The following is a 7535-nucleotide window of genomic DNA, read 5'->3' as shown; positions in this document are numbered from 1 at the left end:
CACTGGTAATCGATTACCAGGTATGTGTAATCGATTACACAATGCCTTTTTCAGTTTTTCATGCCCTGAAGCTGTGTGATTCAAGTTTGGCCTCTGCTAATCGATTTCCAAGGCTGTGTAATCGATTACCAGAGATGAAAAGCCTTAAGATACCCCTTTCACTTGCATGTAATGGTTATGAGAAGCATTGTGTTGCGGCATAGTTAGATTCTTGTGAAAGAGTCTACCCCTTTCTTTTCTTTCTTGTAGATCGTGATGGCGGCGCAACTAATCCATGATCGAGTAAAGATGGAGTGCCTAGAGGGAGCTTGGGAGACCCTCGAAGGCAACGCGAAGTGCCGATTTCAGGGCACGATTCGATTCACGGCTACTTCTTTGGTGTATCCAGATGAACCTGCACGGACGCTTCAGCGCACTGTGGAGTGGATACTACCCACGCCTACACCATATCGTCTAGTGGAGCCCGTCCAAGTGATCGAGGTAACGTCATCCGAGGAAGACCCTGAGGAGGATCTTGAGGAGCTACCTCCTGAGCCTGCTGTGGATGCTCTTGACTTTCTAGAGGGTGATGAGGATCCACTTCTTGAGGTGGATTCTCCCGAGGAAGTCATGTCGGCATCTGAGGCAGATTCTACGGAGGATAGTGGCCCGGGGGAGATGGCGATCAGCGGAGGCTCTTCATCCTAGTGGACAGCTTTTTGGATTAGTTTTGTATACTTTTGAGGGTGGGTGTATCTATGACTGACTGTTAGGTTTACTCTTTTGTTTTTGTATGGGTAGACCTGATGTATAGGAATTTGATGATTGTATACATGTGGCTGAAGCCACCACTGTGGACACCTTTGCTCTGGATGACACTATGTATTTTGTAAAACTCCCATATTTTGGACAACTTTAAATGATGAATGTATTTGTGATCAATCTTGTTATTTGAGAAGAAAGCATTTGCAACTTTATTTGTAAAAGAGTTTATCGACCGTATTTTATTCTTTTATTTTCACGTGACGACCTAAAGTAATGGCTGGTACATTCTTCCTTTTGAAACAGCAAATTAGTTTAGAGATTATGAGCGGTAAGAAAGAAATGACTCTGAATAGAGTTGTGAACTGGCCATTCAGGACTCTATAGTGAGGAATTTCCTTCTAAACCTAGTTATGGTGAAAAGAGAAAGAAATGAAAAAGAAAAAGAAGAAAAAAAAATTTACCATGGTTTTTGTTATTCAAATTATTACTATCAAACTAGTCATTAATTTAGGGACGCCACAGTGACTGCCATTCGTACACGGCTAAATTTCCCCTCAGCCCAACAATGTCATTACTCAGCCAATAACAACCCTTCTCATTACCCACCACCCAATCATCCACAAAGGTCATCTACAAATCAGCTGCAAGGCCTACCTGTCGCACGACCAATGTCAAACACCACCTTTAGCACAAACCAAAACACCAACCAAGAAATGAATTTTGTAGCGAAAAGCATGTAGAATTCACCCTAATTTTGGTGTCCTATGCTGACTTGCTCCCATATCTACTTGATAATTCAATGGTTGCCATAACCCTAGCCAAGGTTCCTCAACCTCCATTTTTCCGAGGATACGACTTGAACGCAACATGTGCTTATCATGGAGGGGCCCCGGGGCATTCCATTGAGCATTGTAGGATCCTGAAGCATAAGGTGCAAGGTCTAATTGATGCGGGCTGGCTGAAATTTGAGGAGAATCGCTTGTGAATGCTGACATTCACAAGAGATGCCACACATGGGGCAATTTGAAGGTTATTGCTAGATGTCTCTAATGACTCATTAGGATTTTCAAGTTTATGCCATTATTGTAAACCACAGTTATAGTGCTAAATAATATGGATAAATTTGACATCTTTGTCTCTCTCATTCTCTCACAATTACATCTTTGCTTATTCAACTTCCACTGGAATGCGAGTGTAAGCCATTGGTTTGTTTGCTTAAGCGACCTGCGCTCCTAAGTTTTTTTTGACTTCCAAGACTGTTCAATCAGAGATTACTCGTCCTGCACGTTGGTGGGGGTTCCGTAAAACGACGAGTAAAGTTCAAAACAATAAGTTTCAGGATAAAAAAAGAAAAAAGCATTTGATTGACTGTGTTTTCAAGTAAAAATATAGACATTCATGTGACCTCATTTTATCATTCCTGGAAGTTTGTCTTTTTGAGAGAGAAGTGAGTTATCAAGAATAAGAGTCATTTGACTTAATCCGTCAAACTAAAAAAAATCCTTCAAATTTTTCTCGAGAATTAACCGCTTCTTTCATTCTTCCTTGCTACAAGGTTGTGAAAACAAGACAACGATGGATACCTCAGAGCCCTACACTGGGGCAATGAAAGGCACCATGCATAAACCTCAAGCGAACCTAGGGGCAAATCAGAAATTCTCACCTAATAGGTTCCCTGCTACAAAGTCATGACGAAAGACAATGATTGATACCTCAAAGCCCTACACTGGGGCAATAAGGGGCACTGTGCATGAGCCTTAAGCGAAACTACGGGCAGATCAAAAGTTCTCACCCGTCGATGTTTTTAAATGAAAAAGGGGGGGACAAACCCTGGGATTTCAATGGATTGATTAAATGGCTCCATTTTCGTCACCCCAAAATTGTCAAGTGACTAAATTAAACAGAACATACACTCTGAGGGAGTTCCCAAAGAGATTTGTGAAGATAGGATGAGGTTGCATGAATTATCATCTCTTTCAAAAGGACAGTTAATCTGTGTTTTCCAAAAAAAAAATCAAATCAAAATCAAAATCACAAAATAGGGAAAGAATGTCATTAACGTTGTAAAACTTTTCATTACATTGTATTGTTGCATACAAAGTCATCATTTACCGCATTTCAAGACAAAGGTTGCATGCATCTGCATCCCCCAAAATCATGTTAACTGCATAGATTTCCCAAATCTAATGTCCAAACTTTTAAGTTTGGGATGAGAGGCCCCCTCAATGAGTCAATCTCTTGCTTTCTCATAAGGTTGGACCCCTTGAGGGCTACACGTCCTCGCCTCTAGAGGGTTGTACGTCCTCACCTTCAGAGGGCTACACGTCCTCGCCTCTAGAGGACTATACGTCCTCGCCTTTAGAGGGCTACACGTCCTCACCTCCAGAGGGCTGTACGTCTTTGCCTTTAGAGGGCTACACGTACTTGCCTTCAGAGGGCTACACGTCTCGCCACCAGAGGGCTGTACGTCCTCGCCTTCAGAGGGCTACACATCCTCGCCTCCAGAGGGCTATACGTCCTCGCCTTCAGAGGGCTGCACATCCTTATCTTCAGAAGGTTGTATGTCCTCGCCTTCAGAGGGCTACACGTCCTCGCCTTCAGAGGGTTGTACGTCCTCGCTGATGTGCCATTATTTTCTCATATTTCTTAACCCTTTTTGCACCATTTTAAATGTTGATTAGTCTTAATTGTCAAATTTATTAGGCAGATTTATTATTTGGGCCCATTCAGCTAATTTGGTGTTTTTAATCTAATTTCAGGAATTAATGAAGCATTGGGCTTGAATCTAGAATTGGGCTAGGGCTTGAATCCAGCATTGGGCTTGGACTTGAAGAGGGCAAACTAATTTATTCTACAAAATTAGATCTTATCTTATCTAGATATTATTTAGATTTGATCTCATCTAGATATTATTTCATCTAGATCTTATCATATCTTATCTTATCTAGATTTGATTTGATTTTACTTATGGGCTTGTATTTGTAAACTATATAACGGCACCAAGGTTCTAGTTTAGGTCTCTTTCTCTCTCCTCTCTCTCTTCTATTTTTCGTTTTTAGTTTTAGTCTCTCTTCTTTTTCTCTTTTATTTTCATTTTTTACAATTCCAGTTCAGACTTTTAGTTTTATCAATAAAATTTCGTTCTCTATTTGATTAATGGAAGGCTAAGTCTGAAACGTTGTTTTCTCTTGAGGATCAAGCACAGTTCTCTTTGAGGTTCTATTATTACTGTTAAATTTTGTTCAGTTTTTCCTCTTCACTAATTACTCTGAATTTGTTGCTATTAATTCATGCATGGTTAGTGCTTGATTATTGTCTCTGCGCTTAATTTACGTTCATGCTTAATGATCGTTTATGAGTAATTGGTGTGTGTGATGCTTAATCACATAATGAATGCTTTATGTTAAATTTCGCTTAGTAATTTAATTTAGGGTTGGATTAAGTGGTTGCACTGATAAAGGATAAATTCTCGCAACCTAGGATAAGAGACTTGCTTGTGAATCAAGGGAAAGCAACATATTTTAATTTTGATAATTTCTAATTCAATTTTACTCGTTGTTGAATTTACAAAAGCAAACAACCCCCCCCCCCCAATTTGTTACTATTTCCTACTATCTGTTATGAGCATTTGGTGTATCATTGCTCGTTTGGAAATGACCTAGGATCACTTCCTAGTTACTACATTTTAATATTTATTTGATTCGGGTACGGCCTCGATCAAATTTGGCGCTGTTGCCGGGGAACAGTGTCCAAAGGTTCATAATAGCTAGTGTTGTGTTAGTGTTTAATTCTTTCGTGTTTTATGTTTAATTGTTAGTGTTGTGTGAGTGTGTGTGTGTTAGTGTTGTTTAGTGTCTTGGTATTTTGTTTAGTGTGTGTTCTGTTTTAGTTTTTCTGTTAAGCCCTTCCCCTGTTTCAGTTTTGGGTGTTTTGTTGTGAATAGTGTTTTGCGACGGATTTAGCGACCACTTTTGCTTGAGGCAAAACAGAGTAGTAGTGGAAATCATGTAGCGACGGATTTTAGCGACCACCCTTGCTAAATTATTTGGGATTTTTTGTTTTAGTAGCTTGAGTTGTTATTTTTGGCTGAATTTTTTTGTGGTAACTTCTTTTAATCTATATTTTATGGGAAAAATAGCTAGAGCCTTTAGTTTGGTCAGATTTGAAAGTTCCAAAAAAGTAGCAAATTTGATTTTTGTCAAAACTTCAAACAACCATAACTTTTGCTCCGGTTATCAGAATCGCAATTATTATTTATGTATTTGGGGTAGAAAAAAATTTCCTATGACGTGGTAGCCGGTCATAGGCCGGCTGAGGTCTCCATCGTCCAAAAAAAGTGATTCTGTCAAAAGTTTTTTATTTTTCAAGTATTATTCTCTTATTTTTCTTAACTTATCATTTTTAGCTTATACAGTTAGACTTCGAATTGTCATTTGAAATTTTATGTGCTATCTGCTCATCATTTTATTAGGTTGCTCACAAAATTTCAAGTCATTTGGACATCATTTAATGGTAACTGTAGTTCAAACCTACACTGTTACTTGCATAAGAAGGCAACTAATTGTGCATGCTAAATTTAGTGTATGACTAGAGGAAATCCATCTGACTTACAACCCTTTGATCCTGAGATAGATAGGACATTTAATAGATTAGTTAGACATCATTTAGTACCTTTTGAGCATCCTGAGCATTCTGTTATTGGTGATTTTGAGCATTATAGTTTTGAGCATTCTGATTTTGAATATTCTAAGAACATGACACACCCTCCACCCCGTGAGAGGACTCTAAGGGAATTGACTGCACCTGATTTCACCTACGAAAGCTTGTGCATCCAATACCCTGATGAGGATGTCCCATATGTTCTTAAAACTGGACTGATCCATTTGCTTCCAAAGTTTCATGGCCTTGCAGGTGAAGACCCACACAAGCATCTGAAAGAATTCCATATTGTCTGCTCCACCATGAAACCACCAGATGTCCAAGAGGATCACATATTTTTTAAGGCCATTCCTCATTCTTTAGAGGGAGTGGCAAAGGACTGGCTATATAACCTTGCTCCAAGGTCCATCACGAGTTGGGATGACCTCAAGAGAGTATTCTTAGAAAAAAATTTCCCTGCTTCCAGGACCACGACCATCAGAAAAGATATTCCAGGCATTAGACAACTCAGTGGAGAGAGCCTATATGAATACTGGGAGAGATTTAAAAAATTATGTGCTAGTTGCCCTCACCACCAGATTTCATAGCAGCTTCTCCTCCAATATTTTTATGAAGGACTCAGCAACATGGAGAGAAGTATGATAGATGCTGCCAGTGGTGGAGCCCTTGGAGACATGATCCCTGCTGAAGCCAGAAATTTAATTGAGAAGATGGCTTCCAACTCCCAACAATTCAGTGCCAGAAATGATGTTATTGTCATTAGAGGAGTGCATGAAGTAGCCATGAATTCATCTTCATCAGGTGAGACTAAGAAGCTTGAAGGTAAACTAGATGCCTTGGTTAACCTGGTAACCCAACTGGCCATGAATAAAAAATCTGCACCTGTCACCAGACTCTGTGGTTTATGCTCCTCTCCCGACCACCACACAGACCTTTGCCCTTATGTGCAACAATCTGAAGCAATTGAACAGCCTGAAGCTTATGCTGCAAACATCTACAACAAACCTCCTCAACCTCAACAGCAAAATTAGCCACAACAGAATAACTATGACCTCTCCAGCAACAAGTACAATCCCGGATGGAGGAATCATCCCAACCTTAGATGATCGAATCCTTCACAACAGCAACAACAACAACAGCCTTATTTTCAAAATGCTGCTGGCCCAAGCAGACCATACGTTCCTCCACCAATCTAGTAGCAACAACAACAACAGCCCCAGAAACAGCAAACAGTTGAGGCCCCTCCGTAACCTTCCCTTGAAGAACTTGTGAGGCAAATGACTATGCAAAACATGTAGTTTCAGCAAGAGACCAGAGCCTCCATTCAGAGCTTAACTAATTAGATGGGGCAGTTGGCTACACAGTTAAATCAACAACAGTCCCAGAATTCTGATAGATTACCTTCTCAATTTGTCCAAAATCCCAAAAATGTGAGTGCCATTACATTGAGGTCAAGAAAGTAGTGTCAAAGACCTCAACCAGTAGCATCTTCCTCATCCGCCAATGAACCTGCCCAACCTCACTCTACTCCAGAAAAAGATGATGACAAAAATTTAAAGAGTAAGTTACCTAACAATTTCTATGCAGGTGAATCTAAAGAGAAGCATCATATCCCTCTTCCATTCCCTCCAAGAGCAATTTCCAACAAAAAAATGGAAGAGGCAGAGAAGGAGATGTTGGAAACATTTAGGAAAGTAGAGGTAAACATACCTCTGCTGGATGCAATAAAGCAAATTCCAAGATATGCTAAATTCTTGAAGGAGTTGTGCACTAATAAGCAGAAGCTTAAAGGAAGTGAAAGAATTAGTATGAGCAGAAATGTCTCCGCATTGATTGGTAAATCTGTTCCCCAAATCCCTTAAAAATGTAAAGATCCAGGTACATTCAGCATACCATGTATTATAGGAAACAATAAGTTTGACAATGCCATGCTAGATTTAGGAGCTTCTGTTAGTGTTATGCCTCTGACTATTTTTAATTCTCTATCTCTAGGTCCTTTGCAGTCAACTGATGTGGTAATTCATTTAGCTAATAGAAGTGTTGCCTATCCTGCTGGTTTCATAGAGGATGTCTTAGTTAGAGTTGGTGAGCTGATTTTCCCTGTTGATTTTTATATTTTAAATATGGAGGAG

General features: G+C 39.7%; 1 non-coding gene across 1 annotated transcript; it reads right to left on the bottom strand.

Moving 5' to 3' along the window:
* Positions 1 to 5876: 5876 nt before the first annotated feature.
* LOC114391352 lies at positions 5877 to 5983 on the bottom strand. Its single transcript, XR_003662142.1, has one exon. It is a non-coding gene; the product is annotated as a small nucleolar RNA R71 (small nucleolar RNA).
* Between the last annotated feature and the right edge of the window lie 1552 nt (positions 5984 to 7535).

Source organism: Glycine soja, chromosome 16, assembly GCF_004193775.1.
Source record: "Glycine soja cultivar W05 chromosome 16, ASM419377v2, whole genome shotgun sequence".
NCBI classification, from domain to species: domain Eukaryota; kingdom Viridiplantae; phylum Streptophyta; class Magnoliopsida; order Fabales; family Fabaceae; genus Glycine; species Glycine soja.
The sequence above is the reverse complement of the archived record's forward strand: the minus strand, read 5'-3'. Positions and strand labels throughout refer to the sequence as shown.